The sequence below is a fragment of the Schistocerca gregaria genome, unplaced genomic scaffold (assembly GCF_023897955.1).
Source record: "Schistocerca gregaria isolate iqSchGreg1 unplaced genomic scaffold, iqSchGreg1.2 ptg000156l, whole genome shotgun sequence".
In the NCBI taxonomy this organism is placed as follows: domain Eukaryota; kingdom Metazoa; phylum Arthropoda; class Insecta; order Orthoptera; family Acrididae; genus Schistocerca; species Schistocerca gregaria.
In genome coordinates this window covers 3848411-3874961 of record NW_026061720.1, presented here as the reverse complement: position 1 = coordinate 3874961, position 26551 = coordinate 3848411, and the positions used below count along the sequence as shown (strand labels likewise).

Sequence of the window (26551 nt, the reverse complement as noted above, 5' to 3'; positions counted from 1 at the left end):
CTTGCATGGCAAGGTGCGCATGTAGGAGTGTTAAAAATTCTGGAGGCGCTGGGTATCGATCCCAGTACCTCTCGCACACTAAGCGAGCGCTCTACCATCTGAGCTACGCCCACCCCCCCGTTGACTAATAGTGCTACATACAGCCACATCAACGTCACAGACCCTTACACTCCCATTATTCCGCAGACAAACACTACTCTCTATGTATCAGTGAGGGTGTCTTTCAGGTTTCGTGCATTCTGTATCGAATCGTAGTTGGCCACATTAAGAGTGGCACGCATAACGCCGAAAGTAGAATCCGGCACCGCTCTGAGTAAGACGAACGTGTTGTCCACTCTCTAGGCTTCAATGACGTTAAGCCGTGATACCTAAGACAGATCTGCACTCGATGACACCACGATAACAGCCGGTCGCCACACTTACATCTTGCTCTCCTTATAACAGTATACATCATATCAGTCTGTGACGCTGGTTTTGCAACTTCTTGCGTCCCTTTATGTTCGCCGCGACCAACACTTACCATGCACTGACCACAAAACATGGAGGAGCCGGAGCTTGAACCCGAGACCTTTCACACGCTAAGCGAACGATCTGCCAACTGAGCTACGGCTGCACACACGACCAAGGCTGGCTATTCTCCATTCTTTGGGACTCTGATGTGCACGGACACGTTGGTTGGTTGGTTTGTAGCGGCGAAGGTACCAGAGTACAAAGGCGCGGACACGTTCATATACACAAGAGTTCCAAGTAGTTTCGATACTCTGGTATTACGAATGCAAATTCCGTCTGTTTTTCACGTCTTAAATGGAAAGGGCGGTCACAAATTGGTCCATTTCACTCCTTGTCGACAATCACACAGCACCTGAGGTAACAAGCACATCTCGAGCCCCATTGTGCTCTCCATTGTTCATGCCAACTCAGTGCCTCGCTCTTTGCTACTGTGTAAAACTCTTGTCGTCCAACTGCAAAACACTGGGACACAACCAGTTTCCGCGTTTCCATTGCACTGATCATACTGCGAAACGCTCCCCAAACTTAGCAATCACCCATGCAGCCGACTTTTCCGACATTACACGACGCTCACGCTAGTGACAGCCTTACTTATAGTTCGACGTCGCGCCAAAGCGAATGAGCACATTTCGCCTACGGCTTAGGCCGCTCTCCTAGTGTGGCTGCTCTGTGTCTGCAGGCAGCGAGGGGTTGCAAGCTTCCTGTGTTCGCACCTATATCACCTGTGCTTGCTTGTCAGAGACAGATTATCGCAAAACATTCAACTCACTCCATGAAGTGATTGCTACGGCATCTGTTATCAGCAGTCACAACCAGCAACGCCAGTAGCAGCCGACTGCACGCAAAGAATGGGAACGTGCAGTGGGATTTACGTGAACTCGGCGCAAGGCAGATCTTTCCGACGTAGGCTTGAGAATCTTATGGGAACATTTGTACTGTTTCTAAGTTAAGTGTAGGTGTGCGAGGTGGGTGCTTCCTGCGCACGAATAAAAGAACGCTTGCCAATTGTGGATGCTAATCGTTCGCTTGTATCTGCCTAGACACCTCTGCTGGTTGGGAATTATTCCTCTTGCATGGCAAGGTGCGCATGTAGGAGTGTTAAAAATTCTGGAGGCGCTGGGTATCGATCCCAGTACCTCTCGCACACTAAGCGAGCGCTCTACCATCTGAGCTACGCCCACCCCCCCCCCGTTGACTAATAGTGCTACATACAGCCACATCAACGTCACAGACCCTTACACTCCCATTATTCCGCAGACAAACACTACTCTCTATGTATCAGTGAGGGTGTCTTTCAGGTTTCGTGCATTCTGTATCGAATCGTAGTTGGCCACATTAAGAGTGGCACGCATAACGTCGAAAGTAGAATTCGGACACCGCTCTGAGTAAGACGAACGTGTTGTCCACTCTCTAGGCTTCAATGACGTTAAGCCGTGATACCTAAGACAGATCTGCACTCGATGACACCACGATAACAGCCGGTCACCACACTTACATCTTGCTCTCCTTATAACAGTATACATCATATCAGTCTGTGACGCTGGTTTTGCAACTTCATGCGTCCCTTTATGTTCGCCGCGACCAACACTTACCATGCACTGACCACAAAACATGGAGGAGCCGGAGCTTGAACCCGAGACCTTTCACACGCTAAGCGAACGATCTGCCAACTGAGCTACGGCTGCACACACGTCCAAGCCTGGCTATTCTCCATTCTTTGGGACTCTGATGTGCACGGACACGTTGGTTGGTTGGTTTGTAGCGGCGAAGGTACCAGAGTACAAAGGCGCGGACACGTTCATATACACAAGAGTTCCAAGTAGTTTCGATACTCTGGTATTACGAATGCAAATTCCGTCTGTTTTTCACGTCTTAAATGGAAAGGGCGGTCACAAATTGGTCCATTTCACTCCTTGTCGACAATCACACAGCACCTGAGGTAACAAGCACATCTCGAGCCCCATTGTGCTCTCCATTGTTCATGCCAACTCAGTGCCTCGCTCTTTGCTACTGTGTAAAACTCTTGTCGTCCAACTGCAAAACACTGGGACACAACCAGTTTCCGCGTCTCCATTGCACTGATCATACTGCGAAACGCTCCCCAAACTTGGCAATCACCCATGCAGCCGACTTTTCCGACTTTACACGACGCTCACGCAACGCTCACGCTAGTGACAGCCTTACTTATAGTTCGACGTCGCGCCAAAGCGAATGAGCACATTTCGCCTACGGCTTAGGCCGCTCTCCTAGTGTGGCTGCTCTGTGTCTGCAGGCAGCGAGGGGCTGCAAGCTTCCTGTGTTCGCACCTATATCACCTGTGCTTGCTTGTCAGAGACAGACTATCGCAAAACATTCAACTCACTCCATGAAGTGATTGCTACGGCATCTGTTATCAGCAGTCACAACCAGCAACACCAGTAGCAGCCGACTGCACGCAAAGAATGGGAACGTGCAGTGGGATTTACGTGAACTCGGCGCAAGGCAGATCTTTCCGACGTAGGCTTGAGAATCTTATGGGAACATTTGTACTGTTTCTAAGTTAAGTGTAGGTGTGCGAGATGGGTGCTTCCTGCGCACGAATAAAAGAACGCTTGCCAATTGTGGATGCTAATCGTTCGCTTGTATCTGCCTAGACACCTCTGCTGGTTGGGAATTATTCCTCTTGCATGGCAAGGTGCGCATGTAGGAGTGTTAAAAATTCTGGAGGCGCTGGGTATCGATCCCAGTACCTCTCGCACACTAAGCGAGCGCTCTACCATCTGAGCTACGCCCACCCCCCCGTTGACTAATAGTGCTACATACAGCCACATCAACGTCACAGACCCTTACACTCCCATTATTCCGCAGACAAACACTACTCTCTATGTATCAGTGAGGGTGTCTTTCAGGTTTCGTGCATTCTGTATCGAATCGTAGTTGGCCACATTAAGAGTGGCACGCATAACGCCGAAAGTAGAATTCGGACACCGCTCTGAGTAAGACGAACGTGTTGTCCACTCTCTAGGCTTCAATGACGTTAAGCCGTGATACCTAAGACAGATCTGCACTCGATGACACCACGATAACAGCCGGTCGCCACACTTACATCTTGCTCTCCTTATAACAGTATACATCATATCAGTCTGTGACGCTGGTTTTGCAACTTCTTGCGTCCCTTTATGTTCGCCGCGACCAACACTTACCATGCACTGACCACAAAACATGGAGGAGCCGGAGCTTGAACCCGAGACCTTTCACACGCTAAGCGAACGATCTGCCAACTGAGCTACGGCTGCACACACGACCAAGGCTGGCTATTCTCCATTCTTTGGGACTCTGATGTGCACGGACACGTTGGTTGGTTGGTTTGTAGCGGCGAAGGTACCAGAGTACAAAGGCGCGGACACGTTCATATACACAAGAGTTCCAAGTAGTTTCGATACTCTGGTATTACGAATGCAAATTCCGTCTGTTTTTCACGTCTTAAATGGAAAGGGCGGTCACAAATTGGTCCATTTCACTCCTTGTCGACAATCACACAGCACCTGAGGTAACAAGCACATCTCGAGCCCCATTGTGCTCTCCATTGTTCATGCCAACTCAGTGCCTCGCTCTTTGCTACTGTGTAAAACTCTTGTCGTCCAACTGCAAAACACTGGGACACAACCAGTTTCCGCGTTTCCATTGCACTGATCATACTGCGAAACGCTCCCCAAACTTAGCAATCACCCATGCAGCCGACTTTTCCGACATTACACGACGCTCACGCAACGCTCACGCTAGTGACAGCCTTACTTATAGTTCGACGTCGCGCCAAAGCGAATGAGCACATTTCGCCTACGGCTTAGGCCGCTCTCCTAGTGTGGCTGCTCTGTGTCTGCAGGCAGCGAGGGGTTGCAAGCTTCCTGTGTTCGCACCTATATCACCTGTGCTTGCTTGTCAGAGACAGATTATCGCAAAACATTCAACTCACTCCATGAAGTGATTGCTACGGCATCTGTTATCAGCAGTCACAACCAGCAACGCCAGTAGCAGCCGACTGCACGCAAAGAATGGGAACGTGCAGTGGGATTTACGTGAACTCGGCGCAAGGCAGATCTTTCCGACGTAGGCTTGAGAATCTTATGGGAACATTTGTACTGTTTCTAAGTTAAGTGTAGGTGTGCGAGGTGGGTGCTTCCTGCGCACGAATAAAAGAACGCTTGCCAATTGTGGATGCTAATCGTTCGCTTGTATCTGCCTAGACACCTCTGCTGGTTGGGAATTATTCCTCTTGCATGGCAAGGTGCGCATGTAGGAGTGTTAAAAATTCTGGAGGCGCTGGGTATCGATCCCAGTACCTCTCGCACACTAAGCGAGCGCTCTACCATCTGAGCTACGCCCACCCCCCCATTGACTAATAGTGCTACATACAGCCACATCAACGTCACAGACCCTTACACTCCCATTATTCCGCAGACAAACACTACTCTCTATGTATCAGTGAGGGTGTCTTTCAGGTTTCGTGCATTCTGTATCGAATCGTAGTTGGCCACATTAAGAGTGGCACGCATAACGTCGAAAGTAGAATTCGGACACCGCTCTGAGTAAGACGAACGTGTTGTCCACTCTCTAGGCTTCAATGACGTTAAGCCGTGATACCTAAGACAGATCTGCACTCGATGACACCACGATAACAGCCGGTCACCACACTTACATCTTGCTCTCCTTATAACAGTATACATCATATCAGTCTGTGACGCTGGTTTTGCAACTTCATGCGTCCCTTTATGTTCGCCGCGACCAACACTTACCATGCACTGACCACAAAACATGGAGGAGCCGGAGCTTGAACCCGAGACCTTTCACACGCTAAGCGAACGATCTGCCAACTGAGCTACGGCTGCACACACGTCCAAGCCTGGCTATTCTCCATTCTTTGGGACTCTGATGTGCACGGACACGTTGGTTGGTTGGTTTGTAGCGGCGAAGGTACCAGAGTACAAAGGCGCGGACACGTTCATATACACAAGAGTTCCAAGTAGTTTCGATACTCTGGTATTACGAATGCAAATTCCGTCTGTTTTTCACGTCTTAAATGGAAAGGGCGGTCACAAATTGGTCCATTTCACTCCTTGTCGACAATCACACAGCACCTGAGGTAACAAGCACATCTCGAGCCCCATTGTGCTCTCCATTGTTCATGCCAACTCAGTGCCTCGCTCTTTGCTACTGTGTAAAACTCTTGTCGTCCAACTGCAAAACACTGGGACACAACCAGTTTCCGCGTCTCCATTGCACTGATCATACTGCGAAACGCTCCCCAAACTTGGCAATCACCCATGCAGCCGACTTTTCCGACTTTACACGACGCTCACGCAACGCTCACGCTAGTGACAGCCTTACTTATAGTTCGACGTCGCGCCAAAGCGAATGAGCACATTTCGCCTACGGCTTAGGCCGCTCTCCTAGTGTGGCTGCTCTGTGTCTGCAGGCAGCGAGGGGCTGCAAGCTTCCTGTGTTCGCACCTATATCACCTGTGCTTGCTTGTCAGAGACAGACTATCGCAAAACATTCAACTCACTCCATGAAGTGATTGCTACGGCATCTGTTATCAGCAGTCACAACCAGCAACACCAGTAGCAGCCGACTGCACGCAAAGAATGGGAACGTGCAGTGGGATTTACGTGAACTCGGCGCAAGGCAGATCTTTCCGACGTAGGCTTGAGAATCTTATGGGAACATTTGTACTGTTTCTAAGTTAAGTGTAGGTGTGCGAGATGGGTGCTTCCTGCGCACGAATAAAAGAACGCTTGCCAATTGTGGATGCTAATCGTTCGCTTGTATCTGCCTAGACACCTCTGCTGGTTGGGAATTATTCCTCTTGCATGGCAAGGTGCGCATGTAGGAGTGTTAAAAATTCTGGAGGCGCTGGGTATCGATCCCAGTACCTCTCGCACACTAAGCGAGCGCTCTACCATCTGAGCTACGCCCACCCCCCCGTTGACTAATAGTGCTACATACAGCCACATCAACGTCACAGACCCTTACACTCCCATTATTCCGCAGACAAACACTACTCTCTATGTATCAGTGAGGGTGTCTTTCAGGTTTCGTGCATTCTGTATCGAATCGTAGTTGGCCACATTAAGAGTGGCACGCATAACGCCGAAAGTAGAATTCGGACACCGCTCTGAGTAAGACGAACGTGTTGTCCACTCTCTAGGCTTCAATGACGTTAAGCCGTGATACCTAAGACAGATCTGCACTCGATGACACCACGATAACAGCCGGTCACCACACTTACATCTTGCTCTCCTTATAACAGTATACATCATATCAGTCTGTGACGCTGGTTTCGCAACTTCTTGCGTCCCTTTATGTTCGCCGCGACCAACACTTACCATGCACTGACCACAAAACATGGAGGAGCCGGAGCTTGAACCCGAGACCTTTCACACGCTAAGCGAACGATCTGCCAACTGAGCTACGGCTGCACACACGACCAAGCCTGGCTATTCTCCATTCTTTGGGACTCTGATGTGCACGGACACGTTGGTTGGTTGGTTTGTAGCGGCGAAGCTACCAGAGTACAAAGGCGCGGACACGTTCATATACACAAGTGTTCCAAGTAGTTTCGATACTCTGGTATTACGAATGCAAATTCCGTCTGTTTTTTACGTCTTAAATGGAAAGGGCGGTCACAAATTGGTCCATTTCACTCCTTGTCGACAATCACACAGCACCTGAGGTAACAAGCACATCTCGAGCCCCATTGTGCTCTCCATTGTTCATGCCAACTCAGTGCCTCGCTCTTTGCTACTGTGTAAAACACTTGTCGTCCAACTGCAAAACACTGGGACACAACCAGTTTCCACGTCTCCATTGCACTGATCATACTGCGAAACGCTCCCCAAACTTGGCAATCACCCATGCAGCCGACTTTTCCGACATTACACTTCGCTCACGCAACGCTCACGCTAGTGACAGCCTTACATGTAGTTCGACGTCGCGCCAAAGCGAATGAGCACATTTCGCCTACGGCTTAGGCCGCTCTCCTAGTGTGGCTGCTCTGTGTCTGCAGCCAGCGAGGGGCTGCAAGCTTCCTGTGTTCGCACCTATATCACCTGTGCTTGCTTGTCAGAGACAGACTATCGCAAAACATTCAACTCACTCCATGAAGTGATTGCTACGGCATCTGTTATCAGCAGTCACAACCAGCAACGCCAGTAGCAGCCGACTGCACGCAAAGAATGGGAACGTGCAGTGGGATTTACGTGAACTCGGCGCAAGGCAGATCTTTCCGACGTAGGCTTGAGAATCTTATGGGAACATTTGTACTGTTTCTAAGTTATGTGTAGGTGTGCGAGGTGGGTGCTTCCTGCGCACGAATAAAAGAACGCTTGCCAATTGTGGATGCTAATCGTTCGCTTGTATCTGCCTAGACACCTCTGCTGGTTGGGAATTAATCCTCTTGCATGGCAAGGTGCGCATGTAGGAGTGTTAAAAATTCTGGGGGCGCTGGGTATCGATCCCAGTACCTCTCGCACACTAAGCGAGCGCTCTACCATCTGAGCTACGCCCACCCCCCCGTTGACTAATAGTGCTACATACAGCCACATCAACGTCACAGACCCTTACACTCCCATTATTCCGCAGACAAACACTACTCTCTATGTATCAGTGAGGGTGTCTTTCAGGTTTCGTGCATTCTGTATCGAATCGTAGTTGGCCACATTAAGAGTGGCACGCATAACGCCGAAAGTAGAATTCGGACACCGCTCTGAGTAAGACGAACGTGTTGTCCACTCTCTAGGCTTCAATGACGTTAAGCCGTGATACCTAAGACAGATCTGCACTCGATGACACCACGATAACAGCCGGTCACCACACTTACATCTTGCTCTCCTTATAACAGTATACATCATATCAGTCTGTGACGCTGGTTTCGCAACTTCTTGCGTCCCTTTATGTTCGCCGCGACCAACACTTACCATGCACTGACCACAAAACATGGAGGAGCCGGAGCTTGAACCCGAGACCTTTCACACGCTAAGCGAACGATCTGCCAACTGAGCTACGGCTGCACACACGACCAAGCCTGGCTATTCTCCATTCTTTGGGACTCTGATGTGCACGGACACGTTGGTTGGTTGGTTTGTAGCGGCGAAGCTACCAGAGTACAAAGGCGCGGACACGTTCATATACACAAGTGTTCCAAGTAGTTTCGATACTCTGGTATTACGAATGCAAATTCCGTCTGTTTTTTACGTCTTAAATGGAAAGGGCGGTCACAAATTGGTCCATTTCACTCCTTGTCGACAATCACACAGCACCTGAGGTAACAAGCACATCTCGAGCCCCATTGTGCTCTCCATTGTTCATGCCAACTCAGTGCCTCGCTCTTTGCTACTGTGTAAAACACTTGTCGTCCAACTGCAAAACACTGGGACACAACCAGTTTCCACGTCTCCATTGCACTGATCATACTGCGAAACGCTCCCCAAACTTGGCAATCACCCATGCAGCCGACTTTTCCGACATTACACGACGCTCACGCAACGCTCACGCTAGTGACAGCCTTACATGTAGTTCGACGTCGCGCCAAAGCGAATGAGCACATTTCGCCTACGGCTTAGGCCGCTCTCCTAGTGTGGCTGCTCTGTGTCTGCAGCCAGCGAGGGGCTGCAAGCTTCCTGTGTTCGCACCTATGTCACCTGTGCTTGCTTGTCAGAGACAGACTATCGCAAAACATTCAACTCACTCCATGAAGTGATTGCTACGGCATCTGTTATCAGCAGTCACAACCAGCAACGCCAGTAGCAGCCGACTGCACGCAAAGAATGGGAACGTGCAGTGGGATTTACGTGAACTCGGCGCAAGGCAGATCTTTCCGACGTAGGCTTGAGAATCTTATGGGAACATTTGTACTGTTTCTAAGTTATGTGTAGGTGTGCGAGGTGGGTGCTTCCTGCGCACGAATAAAAGAACGCTTGCCAATTGTGGATGCTAATCGTTCGCTTGTATCTGCCTAGACACCTCTGCTGGTTGGGAATTAATCCTCTTGCATGGCAAGGTGCGCATGTAGGAGTGTTAAAAATTCTGGGGGCGCTGGGTATCGATCCCAGTACCTCTCGCACACTAAGCGAGCGCTCTACCATCTGAGCTACGCCCACCCCCCCGTTGACTAATAGTGCTACATACAGCCACATCAACGTCACAGACCCTTACACTCCCATTATTCCGCAGACAAACACTACTCTCTATGTATCAGTGAGGGTGTCTTTCAGGTTTCGTGCATTCTGTATCGAATCGTAGTTGGCCACATTAAGAGTGGCACGCATAACGCCGAAAGTAGAATTCGGACACCGCTCTGAGTAAGACGAACGTGTTGTCCACTCTCTAGGCTTCAATGACGTTAAGCCGTGATACCTAAGACAGATCTGCACTCGATGACACCACGATAACAGCCGGTCACCACACTTACATCTTGCTCTCCTTATAACAGTATACATCATATCAGTCTGTGACGCTGGTTTCGCAACTTCTTGCGTCCCTTTATGTTCGCCGCGACCAACACTTACCATGCACTGACCACAAAACATGGAGGAGCCGGAGCTTGAACCCGAGACCTTTCACACGCTAAGCGAACGATCTGCCAACTGAGCTACGGCTGCACACACGACCAAGCCTGGCTATTCTCCATTCTTTGGGACTCTGATGTGCACGGACACGTTGGTTGGTTGGTTTGTAGCGGCGAAGCTACCAGAGTACAAAGGCGCGGACACGTTCATATACACAAGTGTTCCAAGTAGTTTCGATACTCTGGTATTACGAATGCAAATTCCGTCTGTTTTTTACGTCTTAAATGGAAAGGGCGGTCACAAATTGGTCCATTTCACTCCTTGTCGACAATCACACAGCACCTGAGGTAACAAGCACATCTCGAGCCCCATTGTGCTCTCCATTGTTCATGCCAACTCAGTGCCTCGCTCTTTGCTACTGTGTAAAACACTTGTCGTCCAACTGCAAAACACTGGGACACAACCAGTTTCCACGTCTCCATTGCACTGATCATACTGCGAAACGCTCCCCAAACTTGGCAATCACCCATGCAGCCGACTTTTCCGACATTACACGACGCTCACGCAACGCTCACGCTAGTGACAGCCTTACATGTAGTTCGACGTCGCGCCAAAGCGAATGAGCACATTTCGCCTACGGCTTAGGCCGCTCTCCTAGTGTGGCTGCTCTGTGTCTGCAGCCAGCGAGGGGCTGCAAGCTTCCTGTGTTCGCACCTATATCACCTGTGCTTGCTTGTCAGAGACAGACTATCGCAAAACATTCAACTCACTCCATGAAGTGATTGCTACGGCATCTGTTATCAGCAGTCACAACCAGCAACGCCAGTAGCAGCCGACTGCACGCAAAGAATGGGAACGTGCAGTGGGATTTACGTGAACTCGGCGCAAGGCAGATCTTTCCGACGTAGGCTTGAGAATCTTATGGGAACATTTGTACTGTTTCTAAGTTATGTGTAGGTGTGCGAGGTGGGTGCTTCCTGCGCACGAATAAAAGAACGCTTGCCAATTGTGGATGCTAATCGTTCGCTTGTATCTGCCTAGACACCTCTGCTGGTTGGGAATTAATCCTCTTGCATGGCAAGGTGCGCATGTAGGAGTGTTAAAAATTCTGGGGGCGCTGGGTATCGATCCCAGTACCTCTCGCACACTAAGCGAGCGCTCTACCATCTGAGCTACGCCCACCCCCCCGTTGACTAATAGTGCTACATACAGCCACATCAACGTCACAGACCCTTACACTCCCATTATTCCGCAGACAAACACTACTCTCTATGTATCAGTGAGGGTGTCTTTCAGGTTTCGTGCATTCTGTATCGAATCGTAGTTGGCCACATTAAGAGTGGCACGCATAACGCCGAAAGTAGAATTCGGACACCGCTCTGAGTAAGACGAACGTGTTGTCCACTCTCTAGGCTTCAATGACGTTAAGCCGTGATACCTAAGACAGATCTGCACTCGATGACACCACGATAACAGCCGGTCACCACACTTACATCTTGCTCTCCTTATAACAGTATACATCATATCAGTCTGTGACGCTGGTTTTGCAACTTCTTGCGTCCCTTTATGTTCGCCGCGACCAACACTTACCATGCACTGACCACAAAACATGGAGGAGCCGGAGCTTGAACCCGAGACCTTTCACACGCTAAGCGAACGATCTGCCAACTGAGCTACGGCTGCACACACGACCAAGCCTGGCTATTCTCCATTCTTTGGGACTCTGATGTGCACGGACACGTTGGTTGGTTGGTTTGTAGCGGCGAAGCTACCAGAGTACAAAGGCGCGGACACGTTCATATACACAAGTGTTCCAAGTAGTTTCGATACTCTGGTATTACGAATGCAAATTCCGTCTGTTTTTTACGTCTTAAATGGAAAGGGCGGTCACAAATTGGTCCATTTCACTCCTTGTCGACAATCACACAGCACCTGAGGTAACAAGCACATCTCGAGCCCCATTGTGCTCTCCATTGTTCATGCCAACTCAGTGCCTCGCTCTTTGCTACTGTGTAAAACTCTTGTCGTCCAACTGCAAAACACTGGGACACAACCAGTTTCCACGTCTCCATTGCACTGATCATACTGCGAAACGCTCCCCAAACTTGGCAATCACCCATGCAGCCGACTTTTCCGACATTACACGACGCTCACGCAACGCTCACGCTAGTGACAGCCTTACATATAGTTCGACGTCGCGCCAAAGCGAATGAGCACATTTCGCCTACGGCTTAGGCCGCTCTCCTAGTGTGGCTGCTCTGTGTCTGCAGGCAGCGAGGGGCTGCAAGCTTCCTGTGTTCGCACCTATATCACCTGTGCTTGCTTGTCAGAGACAGACTATCGCAAAACATTCAACTCACTCCATGAAGTGATTGCTACGGCATCTGTTATCAGCAGTCACAACCAGCAACGCCAGTAGCAGCCGACTGCACGCAAAGAATGGGAACGTGCAGTGGGATTTACGTGAACTCGGCGCAAGGCAGATCTTTCCGACGTAGGCTTGAGAATCTTATGGGAACATTTGTACTGTTTCTAAGTTAAGTGTAGGTGTGCGAGGTGGGTGCTTCCTGCGCACGAATAAAAGAACGCTTGCCAATTGTGGATGCTAATCGTTCGCTTGTATCTGCCTAGACACCTCTGCTGGTTGGGAATTATTCCTCTTGCATGGCAAGGTGCTCATGTAGGAGTGTTAAAAATTCTGGGGGCGCTGGGTATCGATCCCAGTACCTCTCGCACACTAAGCGAGCGCTCTACCATCTGAGCTACGCCCACCCCCCCGTTGACTAATAGTGCTACATACAGCCACATCAACGTCACAGACCCTTACACTCCCATTATTCCGCAGACAAACACTACTCTCTATGTATCAGTGAGGGTGTCTTTCAGGTTTCGTGCATTCTGTATCGAATCGTAGTTGGCCACATTAAGAGTGGCACGCATAACGTCGAAAGTAGAATTCGGACACCGCTCTGAGTAAGACGAACGTGTTGTCCACTCTCTAGGCTTCAATGACGTTAAGCCGTGATACCTAAGACAGATCTGCACTCGATGACACCACGATAACAGCCGGTCACCACACTTACATCTTGCTCTCCTTATAACAGTATACATCATATCAGTCTGTGACGCTGGTTTTGCAACTTCTTGCGTCCCTTTATGTTCGCCGCGACCAACACTTACCATGCACTGACCACAAAACATGGAGGAGCCGGAGCTTGAACCCGAGACCTTCCACACGCTAAGCGAACGATCTGCCAACTGAGCTACGGCTGCACACACGACCAAGCTTGGCTATTCTCCATTCTTTGGGACTCTGATGTGCACGGACACGTTGGTTGGTTGGTTTGTAGCGGCGAAGCTACCAGAGTACAAAGGCGCGGACACGTTCATATACACAAGTGTTCCAAGTAGTTTCGATACTCTGGTATTACGAATGCAAATTCCGTCTGTTTTTTACGTCTTAAATGGAAAGGGCGGTCACAAATTGGTCCATTTCACTCCTTGTCGACAATCACACAGCACCTGAGGTAACAAGCACATCTCGAGCCCCATTGTGCTCTCCATTGTTCATGCCAACTCAGTGCCTCGCTCTTTGCTACTGTGTAAAACTCTTGTCGTCCAACTGCAAAACACTGGGACACAACCAGTTTCCACGTCTCCATTGCACTGATCATACTGCGAAACGCTCCCCAAACTTGGCAATCACCCATGCAGCCGACTTTTCCGACATTACACGACGCTCACGCTAGTGACAGCCTTACATATAGTTCGACGTCGCGCCAAAGCGAATGAGCACATTTCGCCTACGGCTTAGGCCGCTCTCCTAGTGTGGCTGCTCTGTGTCTGCAGGCAGCGAGGGGCTGCAAGCTTCCTGTGTTCGCACCTATATCACCTGTGCTTGCTTGTCAGAGACAGACTATCGCAAAACATTCAACTCACTCCATGAAGTGATTGCTACGGCATCTGTTATCAGCAGTCACAACCAGCAACGCCAGTAGCAGCCGACTGCACGCAAAGAATGGGAACGTGCTGTGGGATTTACGTGAACTCGGCGCAAGGCAGATCTTTCCGACGTAGGCTTGAGAATCTTATGGGAACATTTGTACTGTTTCTAAGTTAAGTGTAGGTGTGCGAGGTGGGTGCTTCCTGCGCACGAATAAAAGAACGCTTGCCAATTGTGGATGCTAATCGTTCGCTTGTATCTGCCTAGACACCTCTGCTGGTTGGGAATTATTCCTCTTGCATGGCAAGGTGCGCATGTAGGAGTGTTAAAAGTTCTGGAGGCGCTGGGTATCGATCCCAGTACCTCTCGCACACTAAGCGAGCGCTCTACCATCTGAGCTACGCCCACCCCCCCGTTGACTAATAGTGCTACATACAGCCACATCAACGTCACAGACCCTTACACTCCCATTATTCCGCAGACAAACACTACTCTCTATGTATCAGTGAGGGTGTCTTTCAGGTTTCGTGCATTCTGTATCGAATCGTAGTTGGCCACATTAAGAGTGGCACGCATAACGTCGAAAGTAGAATTCGGACACCGCTCTGAGTAAGACGAACGTGTTGTCCACTCTCTAGGCTTCAATGACGTTAAGCTGTGATACCTAAGACAGATCTGCACTCGATGACACCACGATAACAGCCGGTCACCACACTTACATCTTGCTCTCCTTATAACAGTATACATCATATCAGTCTGTGACGCTGGTTTTGCAACTTCTTGCGTCCCTTTATGTTCGCCGCGACCAACACTTACCATGCACTGACCACAAAACATGGAGGAGCCGGAGCTTGAACCCGAGACCTTCCACACGCTAAGCGAACGATCTGCCAACTGAGCTACGGCTGCACACACGACCAAGCCTGGCTATTCTCCATTCTTTGGGACTCTGATGTGCACGGACACGTTGGTTGGTTGGTTTGTAGCGGCGAAGGTACCAGAGTACAAAGGCGCGGACACGTTCATATACACAAGAGTTCCAAGTAGTTTCGATACTCTGGTATTACGAATGCAAATTCCGTCTGTTTTTCACGTCTTAAATGGAAAGGGCGGTCACAAATTGGTCCATTTCACTCCTTGTCGACAATCACACAGCACCTGAGGTAACAAGCACATCTCGAGCCCCATTGTGCTCTCCATTGTTCATGCCAACTCAGTGCCTCGCTCTTTGCTACTGTGTAAAACTCTTGTCGTCCAACTGCAAAACACTGGGACACAACCAGTTTCCACGTCTCCATTGCACTGATCATACTGCGAAACGCTCCCCAAACTTGGCAATCACCCATGCAGCCGACTTTTCCGACATTACACGACGCTCACGCAACGCTCACGCTAGTGACAGCCTTACATATAGTTCGACGTCGCGCCAAAGCGAATGAGCACATTTCGCCTACGGCTTAGGCCGCTCTCCTAGTGTGGCTGCTCTGTGTCTGCAGGCAGCGAGGGGCTGCAAGCTTCCTGTGTTCGCACCTATATCACCTGTGCTTGCTTGTCAGAGACAGACTATCGCAAAACATTCAACTCACTCCATGAAGTGATTGCTACGGCATCTGTTATCAGCAGTCACAACCAGCAACGCCAGTAGCAGCCGACTGCACGCAAAGAATGGGAACGTGCAGTGGGATTTACGTGAACTCGGCGCAAGGCAGATCTTTCCGACGTAGGCTTGAGAATCTTATGGGAACATTTGTACTGTTTCTAAGTTAAGTGTAGGTGTGCGAGGTGGGTGCTTCCTGCGCACGAATAAAAGAACGCTTGCCAATTGTGGATGCTAATCGTTCGCTTGTATCTGCCTAGACACCTCTGCTGGTTGGGAATTATTCCTCTTGCATGGCAAGGTGCGCATGTAGGAGTGTTAAAAATTCTGGGGGCGCTGGGTATCGATCCCAGTACCTCTCGCACACTAAGCGAGCGCTCTACCATCTGAGCTACGCCCACCCCCCCGTTGACTAATAGTGCTACATACAGCCACATCAACGTCACAGACCCTTACACTCCCATTATTCCGCAGACAAACACTACTCTCTATGTATCAGTGAGGGTGTCTTTCAGGTTTCGTGCATTCTGTATCGAATCGTAGTTGGCCACATTAAGAGTGGCACGCATAACGTCGAAAGTAGAATTCGGACACCGCTCTGAGTAAGACGAACGTGTTGTCCACTCTCTAGGCTTCAATGACGTTAAGCCGTGATACCTAAGACAGATCTGCACTCGATGACACCACGATAACAGCCGGTCACCACACTTACATCTTGCTCTCCTTATAACAGTACACATCATATCAGTCTGTGACGCTGGTTTTGCAACTTCTTGCGTCCCTTTATGTTCGCCGCGACCAACACTTACCATGCACTGACCACAAAACATGGAGGAGCCGGAGCTTGAACCCGAGACCTTCCACACGCTAAGCGAACGATCTGCCAACTGAGCTACGGCTGCACACACGACCAAGCTTGGCTATTCTCCATTCTTTGGGACTCTGATGTGCACGGACACGTTGGTTGGTTGGTTTGTAGCGGCGAAGCTACCAGAGTACAAAGGCGCGGACACGTTCATATACACAAGTGTTCCAAGTAGTTTCGATACTCTGGTATTACGAATGCAAATTCCGTCTGTTTTTTACGTCTTAAATGGAAAGGGCGGTCACAAATTGGTCCATTTCACTCCTTGTCGACAATCACACAGCACCTGAGGTAACAAGCACATCTCGAGCCCCATTGTGCTCTCCATTGTTCATGCCAACTCAGTGCCTCGCTCTTTGCTACTGTGTAAAACACTTGTCGTCCAACTGCAAAACACTGGGACACAACCAGTTTCCACGTCTCCATTGCACTGATCATACTGCGAAACGCTCCCCAAACTTGGCAATCACCCATGCAGCCGACTTTTCCGACATTACACGACGCTCACGCAACGCTCACGCTAGTGACAGCCTTACATGTAGTTCGACGTCGCGCCAAAGCGAATGAGCACATTTCGCCTACGGCTTAGGCCGCTCTCCTAGTGTGGCTGCTCTGTGTCTGCAGGCAGCGAGGGGCTGCAAGCTTCCTGTGTTCGCACCTATATCACCTGTGCTTGCTTGTCAGAGACAGACTATCGCAAAACATTCAACTCACTCCATGAAGTGATTGCTACGGCATCTGTTATCAGCAGTCACAACCAGCAACGCCAGTAGCAGCCGACTGCACGCAAAGAATGGGAACGTGCTGTGGGATTTACGTGAACTCGGCGCAAGGCAGATCTTTCCGACGTAGGCTTGAGAATCTTATGGGAACATTTGTACTGTTTCTAAGTTAAGTGTAGGTGTGCGAGGTGGGTGCTTCCTGCGCACGAATAAAAGAACGCTTGCCAATTGTGGATGCTAATCGTTCGCTTGTATCTGCCTAGACACCTCTGCTGGTTGGGAATTATTCCTCTTGCATGGCAAGGTGCGCATGTAGGAGTGTTAAAAGTTCTGGAGGCGCTGGGTATCGATCCCAGTACCTCTCGCACACTAAGCGAGCGCTCTACCATCTGAGCTACGCCCACCCCCCCGTTGACTAATAGTGCTACATACAGCCACATCAACGTCACAGACCCTTACACTCCCATTATTCCGCAGACAAACACTACTCTCTATGTATCAGTGAGGGTGTCTTTCAGGTTTCGTGCATTCTGTATCGAATCGTAGTTGGCCACATTAAGAGTGGCACGCATAACGTCGAAAGTAGAATTCGGACACCGCTCTGAGTAAGACGAACGTGTTGTCCACTCTCTAGGCTTCAATGACGTTAAGCCGTGATACCTAAGACAGATCTGCACTCGATGACACCACGATAACAGCCGGTCACCACACTCACATCTTGCTCTCCTTATAACAGTATACATCATATCAGTCTGTGACGCTGGTTTTGCAACTTCTTGCGTCCCTTTATGTTCGCCGCGACCAACACTTACCATGCACTGACCACAAAACATGGAGGAGCCGGAGCTTGAACCCGAGACCTTCCACACGCTAAGCGAACGATCTGCCAACTGAGCTACGGCTGCACACACGACCAAGCCTGGCTATTCTCCATTCTTTGGGACTCTGATGTGCACGGACACGTTGGTTGGTTGGTTTGTAGCGGCGAAGGTACCAGAGTACAAAGGCGCGGACACGTTCATATACACAAGAGTTCCAAGTAGTTTCGATACTCTGGTATTACGAATGCAAATTCCGTCTGTTTTTCACGTCTTAAATGGAAAGGGCGGTCACAAATTGGTCCATTTCACTCCTTGTCGACAATCACACAGCACCTGAGGTAACAAGCACATCTCGAGCCCCATTGTGCTCTCCATTGTTCATGCCAACTCAGTGCCTCGCTCTTTGCTACTGTGTAAAACTCTTGTCGTCCAACTGCAAAACACTGGGACACAACCAGTTTCCGCGTCTCCATTGCACTGATCATACTGCGAAACGCTCCCCAAACTTGGCAATCACCCATGCAGCCGACTTTTCCGACTTTACACGACGCTCACGCAACGCTCACGCTAGTGACAGCCTTACTTATAGTTCGACGTCGCGCCAAAGCGAATGAGCACATTTCGCCTACGGCTTAGGCCGCTCTCCTAGTGTGGCTGCTCTGTGTCTGCAGGCAGCGAGGGGCTGCAAGCTTCCTGTGTTCGCACCTATATCACCTGTGCTTGCTTGTCAGAGACAGACTATCGCAAAACATTCAACTCACTCCATGAAGTGATTGCTACGGCATCTGTTATCAGCAGTCACAACCAGCAACACCAGTAGCAGCCGACTGCACGCAAAGAATGGGAACGTGCAGTGGGATTTACGTGAACTCGGCGCAAGGCAGATCTTTCCGACGAAGGCTTGAGAATCTTATGGGAACATTTGTACTGTTTCTAAGTTAAGTGTAGGTGTGCGAGGTGGGTGCTTCCTGCGCACGAATAAAAGAGCGCTTGCCAATTGTGGATGCTAATCGTTCGCTTGTATCTGCCTAGACACCTCTGCTGGTTGGGAATTATTCCTCTTGAATGGCAAGGTGCGCATGTAGGAGTGTTAAAAATTCTGGAGGCGCTGGGTATCGATCCCAGTACCTCTCGCACACTAAGCGAGCGCTCTAACATCTGAGCTACGCCCACCCCCCCGTTGACTAATAGTGCTACATACAGCCACATCAACGTCACAGACCCTTACACTCCCATTATTCCGCAGACAAACACTACTCTCTATGTATCAGTGAGGGTGTCTTTCAGGTTTCGTGCATTCTGTATCGACTCGTAGTTGGCCACATTAAGAGTGGCACGCATAACGCCGAAAGTAGAATTCGGACACCGCTCTGAGTAAGACGAACGTGTTGTCCACTCTCTAGGCTTCAATGACGTTAAGCCGTGATACCTAAGACAGATCTGCACTCGATGACACCACGATAACAGCCGGTCACCACACTTACATCTTGCTCTCCTTATAACAGTATACATCATATCAGTCTGTGACGCTGGTTTTGCAACTTCTTGCGTCCCTTTATGTTCGCCGCGACCAACACTTACCATGCACTGACCACAAAACATGGAGGAGCCGGAGCTTGAACCCGAGACCTTTCACACGTTAAGCGAACGATCTGCCAACTGAGCTACAGCTGCACACACGACCAAGCCTGGCTATTCTCCATTCTTTGGGACTCTGATGTGCACGGACACGTTGGTTGGTTGGTTTGTAGCGGCGAAGGTACCAGAGTACAAAGGCGCGGACACGTTCATATACACAAGAGTTCCAAGTAGTTTCGATACTCTGGTATTACGAATGCAAATTCCGTCTGTTTTTCACGTCTTAAATGGAAAGGGCGGTCACAAATTGGTCCATTTCACTCCTTGTCGACAATCACACAGCACCTGAGGTAACAAGCACATCTCGAGCCCCATTGTGCTCTCCATTGTTCATGCCAACTCAGTGCCTCGCTCTTTGCTACTGTGTAAAACTCTTGTCGTCCAACTGCAAAACACTGGGACACAACCAGTTTCCGCGTCTCCATTGCACTGATCATACTGCGAAACGCTCCCCAAACTTAGCAATCACCCATGCAGCCGACTTTTCCGACATTACACGACGCTCACGCAACGCTCACGCTAGTGACAGCCTTACTTATAGTTCGACGTTGCGCCAAAGCGAATGAGCACATTTCGCCTACGGCTTAGGCCGCTCTCCTAGTGTGGCTGCTCTGTGTCTGCAGGCAGCGAGGGGTTGCAAGCTTCCTGTGTTCGCACCTATATCACCTGTGCTTGCTTGTCAGAGACAGACTATCGCAAAACATTCAACTCACTCCATGAAGTGATTGCTACGGCATCTGTTATCAGCAGTCACAACCAGCAACACCAGTAGCAGCCGACTGCACGCAAAGAATGGGAACGTGCAGTGGGATTTACGTGAACTCGGCGCAAGGCAGATCTTTCCGACGAAGGCTTGAGAATCTTATGGGAACATTTGTACTGTTTCTAAGTTAAGTGTAGGTGTGCGAGGTGGCTGCTTCCTGCGCACGAATAAAAGAGCGCTTGCCAATTGTGGATGCTAATCGTTCGCTTGTATCTGCCTAGACACCTCTGCTGGTTGGGAATTATTCCTCTTGAATGGCAAGGTGCGCATGTAGGAGTGTTAAAAATTCTGGAGGCGCTGGGTATCGATCCCAGTACCTCTCGCACACTAAGCGAGCGCTCTAACATCTGAGCTACGCCCACCCCCCCGTTGACTAATAGTGCTACATACAGCCACATCAACGTCACAGACCCTTACACTCCCATTATTCCGCAGACAAACACTACTCTCTATGTATCAGTGAGGGTGTCTTTCAGGTTTCGTGCATTCTGTATCGACTCGTAGTTGGCCACATTAAGAGTGGCACGCATAACGCCGAAAGTAGAATTCGGACACCGCTCTGAGTAAGACGAACGTGTTGACCACTCTCTAGGCTTCAATGACGTTAAGCCGTGATACCTAAGAAAGATCTGCACTCGATGACACCACGATAACAGCCGGTCACCACACTTACATCTTGCTCTCCTTATAACAGTATACATCATATCAGTCTGTGACGCTGGTTTTGCAACTTCTTGCGTCCCTTTATGTTCGCCGCGACCAACACTTACCATGCACTGACCACAAAACATGGAGGAGCCGGAGCTTGAACCCGAGACCTTTCACACGTTAAGCGAACGATCTGCCAACTGAGCTACAGCTGCACACACGACCAAGCCTGGCTATTCTCCATTCTTTGGGACTCTGATGTGCACGGACACGTTGGTTGGTTGGTTTGTAGCGGCGGAGGTACCAGAGTACAAAGGCGCGGACACGTTCATATACACAAGAGTTCCAAGTAGTTTCGATACTCTGGTATTACGAATGCAAATTCCGTCTGTTTTTCACGTCTTAAATGGAAAGGGCGGTCACAAATTGGTCCATTTCACTCCTTGTCGACAATCACACAGCACCTGAGGTAACAAGCACATCTCGAGCCCCATTGTGCTCTCCATTGTTCATGCCAACTCAGTGCCTCGCTCTTTGCTACTGTGTAAAACTCTTGTCGTCCAACTGCAAAACACTGGGACACAACCAGTTTCCGCGTCTCCATTGCACTGATCATACTGCGAAACGCTCCCCAAACTTAGCAATCACCCATGCAGCCGACTTTTCCGACATTACACGACGCTCACGCAACGCTCACGCTAGTGACAGCCTTACTTATAGTTCGACGTTGCGCCAAAGCGAATGAGCACATTTCGCCTACGGCTTAGGCCGCTCTCCTAGTGTGGCTGCTCTGTGTCTGCAGGCAGCGAGGGGTTGCAAGCTTCCTGTGTTCGCACCTATATCACCTGTGCTTGCTTGTCAGAGACAGACTATCGCAAAACATTCAACTCACTCCATGAAGTGATTGCTACGGCATCTGTTATCAGCAGTCACAACCAGCAACGCCAGTAGCAGCCGACTGCACGCAAAGAATGGGAACGTGCAGTGGGATTTACGTGAACTCGGCGCAAGGCAGATCTTTCCGACGTAGGCTTGAGAATCTTATGGGAACATTTGTACTGTTTCTAAGTTAAGTGTAGGTGTGCGAGGTGGGTGTTTCCTGCGCACGAATAAAAGAACGCTTGCCAATTGTGGATGCTAATCGTTCGCTTGTATCTGCCTAGACACCTCTGCTGGTTGGGAATTATTCCTCTTGCATGGCAAGGTGCGCATGTAGGAGTGTTAAAAGTTCTGGAGGCGCTGGGTATCGATCCCTGTACCTCTCGCACACTAAGCGAGCGCTCTACCATCTGAGCTACGCCCACCCCCCCCGTTCACTAATAGTGCTACATACAGCCACATCAACGTCACAGACCCTTACACTCCCATTATTCCGCAGACAAACACTACTGTCTATGTATCAGTGAGGGTGTCTTTCAGGTTTCGTGCATTCTGTATCGAATCGTAGTTGGCCACATTAAGAGTGGCACGCATAACGTCGAAAGTAGAATTCGGACACCGCTCTGAGTAAGACGAACGTGTTGTCCACTCTCTAGGCTTCAATGACGTTAAGCCGTGATACCTAAGACAGATCTGCACTCGATGACACCACGATAACAGCCGGTCACCACACTTACATCTTGCTCTCCTTATAACAGTATACATCATATCAGTCTGTGACGCTGGTTTTGCAACTTCTTGCGTCCCTTTATGTTCGCCGCGACCAACACTTACCATGCACTGACCACAAAACATGGAGGAGCCGGAGCTTGAACCCGAGACCTTCCACACGCTAAGCGAACGATCTGCCAACTGAGCTACAGCGGCACACACGACCAAGCCTGGCTATTCTCCATTCTTTGGGACTCTGATGTGCACGGACACGTTGGTTGGTTGGTTTGTAGCGGCGAAGGTACCAGAGTACAAAGGCGCGGACACGTCCATATACACAAGAGTTCCAAGTAGTTTCGATACTCTGGTATTACGAATGCAAATTCCGTCTGTTTTTCACGTCTTAAATGGAAAGGGCGGTCACAAATTGGTCCATTTCACTCCTTGTCGACAATCACACAGCACCTGAGGTAACAAGCACATCTCGAGCCCCATTGTGCTCTCCATTGTTCATGCCAACTCAGTGCCTCGCTCTTTGCTACTGTGTAAAACTCTTGTCGTCCAACTGCAAAACACTGGGACACAACCAGTTTCCGCGTCTCCATTGCACTGATCATACTGCGAAACGCTCCCCAAACTTAGCAATCACCCATGCAGCCGACTTTTCCGACATTACACGACGCTCACGCAACGCTCACGCTAGTGACAGCCTTACTTATAGTTCGACGTTGCGCCAAAGCGAATGAGCACATTTCGCCTACGGCTTAGGCCGCTCTCCTAGTGTGGCTGCTCTGTGTCTGCAGGCAGCGAGGGGTTGCAAGCTTCCTGTGTTCGCACCTATATCACCTGTGCTTGCTTGTCAGAGACAGACTATCGCAAAACATTCAACTCACTCCATGAAGTGATTGCTACGGCATCTGTTATCAGCAGTCACAACCAGCAACGCCAGTAGCAGCCGACTGCACGCAAAGAATGGGAACGTGCAGTGGGATTTACGTGAACTCGGCGCAAGGCAGATCTTTCCGACGTAGGCTTGAGAATCTTATGGGAACATTTGTACTGTTTCTAAGTTAAGTGTAGGTGTGCGAGGTGGGTGTTTCCTGCGCACGAATAAAAGAACGCTTGCCAATTGTGGATGCTAATCGTTCGCTTGTATCTGCCTAGACACCTCTGCTGGTTGGGAATTATTCCTCTTGCATGGCAAGGTGCGCATGTAGGAGTGTTAAAAGTTCTGGAGGCGCTGGGTATCGATCCCTGTACCTCTCGCACACTAAGCGAGCGCTCTACCATCTGAGCTACGCCCACCCCCCCGTTCACTAATAGTGCTACATACAGCCACATCAACGTCACAGACCCTTACACTCCCATTATTCCGCAGACAAACACTACTGTCTATGTATCAGTGAGGGTGTCTTTCAGGTTTCGTGCATTCTGTATCGAATCGTAGTTGGCCACATTAAGAGTGGCACGCATAACGTCGAAAGTAGAATTCGGACACCGCTCTGAGTAAGACGAACGTGTTGTCCACTCTCTAGGCTTCAATGACGTTAAGCCGTGATACCTAAGACAGATCTGCACTCGATGACACCACGATAACAGCCGGTCACCACACTTACATCTTGCTCTCCTTATAACAGTATACATCATATCAGTCTGTGACGCTGGTTTTGCAACTTCTTGCGTCCCTTTATGTTCGCCGCGACCAACACTTACCATGCACTGACCACAAAACATGGAGGAGCCGGAGCTTGAACCCGAGACCTTCCACACGCTAAGCGAACGATCTGCCAACTGAGCTACAGCGGCACACACGACCAAGCCTGGCTATTCTCCATTCTTTGGGACTCTGATGTGCACGGACACGTTGGTTGGTTGGTTTGTAGCGGCGAAGGTACCAGAGTACAAAGGCGCGGACACGTTCATATACACAAGAGTTCCAAGTAGTTTCGATACTCTGGTTTTACGAATGCAAATTCCGTCTGTTTTTCACGTCTTAAATGGAAAGGGCGGTCACAAATTGGTCCATCTCACTCCTTGTCGACAATCACACAGCACCTGAGGTAACAAGCACATCTCGAGCCCCATTGTGCTCTCCATTGTTCATGCCAACTCAGTGCCTCGCTCTTTGCTACTGTGTAAAACTCTTGTCGTCCAACTGCAAAACACTGGGACACAACCAGTTTCCGCGTCTCCATTGCACTGATCATACTGCGAAACGCTCCCCAAACTTGGCAATCACCCATGCAGCCGACTTTTCCGACTTTACACGACGCTCACGCTAGTGACAGCCTTACTTATAGTTCGACGTCGCGCCAAAGCGAATGAGCACATTTCGCCTACGGCTTAGGCCGCTCTCCTAGTGTGGCTGCTCTGTGTCTGCAGCCAGAGAGGGGCTGCAAGCTTCCTGTGTTCGCACCTATATCACCTGTGCTTGCTTGTCAGAGACAGACTATCGCAAAACATTCAACTCACTCCATGAAGTGATTGCTACGGCATCTGTTATCAGCAGTCACAACCAGCAACACCAGTAGCAGCCGACTGCACGCAAAGAATGGGAACGTGCAGTGGGATTTACGTGAACTCGGCGAAAGGCATATCTTTCCGACGTAGGCTTGAGAATCTTATGGGAACATTTGTACTGTTTCTAAGTTAAGTGTAGGTGTGCGAGGTGGGTGCTTCCTGCGCTTCCTGGTTGGGAATTATTCCTCTTGCATGGCAAGGTGCGCATGTAGGAGTGTTAAAAATTCTGGAGGCGCTGGGTATCGATCCCAGTACCTCTCGCACACTAAGCGAGCGCTCTACCATCTGAGCTACGCCCACCCCCCCGTTGACTAATAGTGCTACATACAGCCACATCAACGTCACAGACCCTTACACTCCCATTATTCCGCAGACAAACACTACTCTCTATGTATCAGTGAGGGTGTCTTTCAGGTTTCGTGCATTCTGTATCGAATCGTAGTTGGCCACATTAAGAGTGGCACGCATAACGCCGAAAGTAGAATTCGGACACCGCTCTGAGTAAGACGAACGTGTTGTCCACTCTCTAGGCTTCAATGACGTTAAGCCGTGATACCTAAGACAGATCTGCACTCGATGACACCACGATAACAGCCGGTCACCACACTTACATCTTGCTCTCCTTATAACAGTATACATCATATCAGTCTGTGACGCTGGTTTTGCAACTTCTTGCGTCCCTTTATGTTCGCCGCGACCAACACTTACCATGCACTGACCACAAAACATGGAGGAGCTGGAGCTTGAACCCGAGACCTTTCACACGCTAAGCGAACGATCTGCCAACTGAGCTACGGCTGCACACACGACCAAGCCTGGCTATTCTCCATTCTTTGGGACTCTGATGTGCACGGACACGTTGGTTGGTTGGTTTGTAGCGGCGAAGGTACCAGAGTACAAAGGCGCGGACACGTTCATATACACAAGAGTTCCAAGTAGTTTCGATACTCTGGTATTACGAATGCAAATTCCGTCAGTTTTTCACGTCTTAAATGGAAAGGGCGGTCACAAATTGGTCCATTTCACTCCTTGTCGACAATCACACAGCACCTGAGGTAACAAGCACATCTCGAGCCCCATTGTGCTCTCCATTGTTCATGCCAACTCAGTGCCTCGCTCTTTGCTACTGTGTAAAACTCTTGTCGTCCAACTGCAAAACACTGGGACACAACCAGTTTCCGCGTTTCCATTGCACTGATCATACTGCGAAACGCTCCCCAAACTTAGCAATCACCCATGCAGCCGACTTTTCCGACATTACACGACGCTCACGCAACGCTCACGCTAGTGACAGCCTTACTTATAGTTCGACGTCGCGCCAAAGCGAATGAGCACATTTCGCCTACGGCTTAGGCCGCTCTCCTAGTGTGGCTGCTCTGTGTCTGCAGGCAG

At 49.8% G+C, this 26551-nt stretch overlaps 5 non-coding genes across 5 annotated transcripts; all 5 read right to left on the bottom strand.

Moving 5' to 3' along the window:
- Positions 1-7981: 7981 nt before the first annotated feature.
- On the bottom strand, positions 7982-8055 carry Trnat-agu (transfer RNA threonine (anticodon AGU)). Its single transcript has one exon. It is a non-coding gene; the product is annotated as a tRNA-Thr (tRNA).
- A 1516-nt stretch (positions 8056-9571) lies between these two features.
- Trnat-agu (transfer RNA threonine (anticodon AGU)) lies at positions 9572-9645 on the bottom strand. The gene has a single exon. It is a non-coding gene; the product is annotated as a tRNA-Thr (tRNA).
- A 1516-nt stretch (positions 9646-11161) lies between these two features.
- Trnat-agu (transfer RNA threonine (anticodon AGU)) lies at positions 11162-11235 on the bottom strand. Its single transcript has one exon. It is a non-coding gene; the product is annotated as a tRNA-Thr (tRNA).
- Positions 11236-12751: 1516 nt separating this feature from the next.
- Trnat-agu (transfer RNA threonine (anticodon AGU)) lies at positions 12752-12825 on the bottom strand. The gene has a single exon. It is a non-coding gene; the product is annotated as a tRNA-Thr (tRNA).
- A 3095-nt stretch (positions 12826-15920) lies between these two features.
- Trnat-agu (transfer RNA threonine (anticodon AGU)) lies at positions 15921-15994 on the bottom strand. Its single transcript has one exon. It is a non-coding gene; the product is annotated as a tRNA-Thr (tRNA).
- Between the last annotated feature and the right edge of the window lie 10557 nt (positions 15995-26551).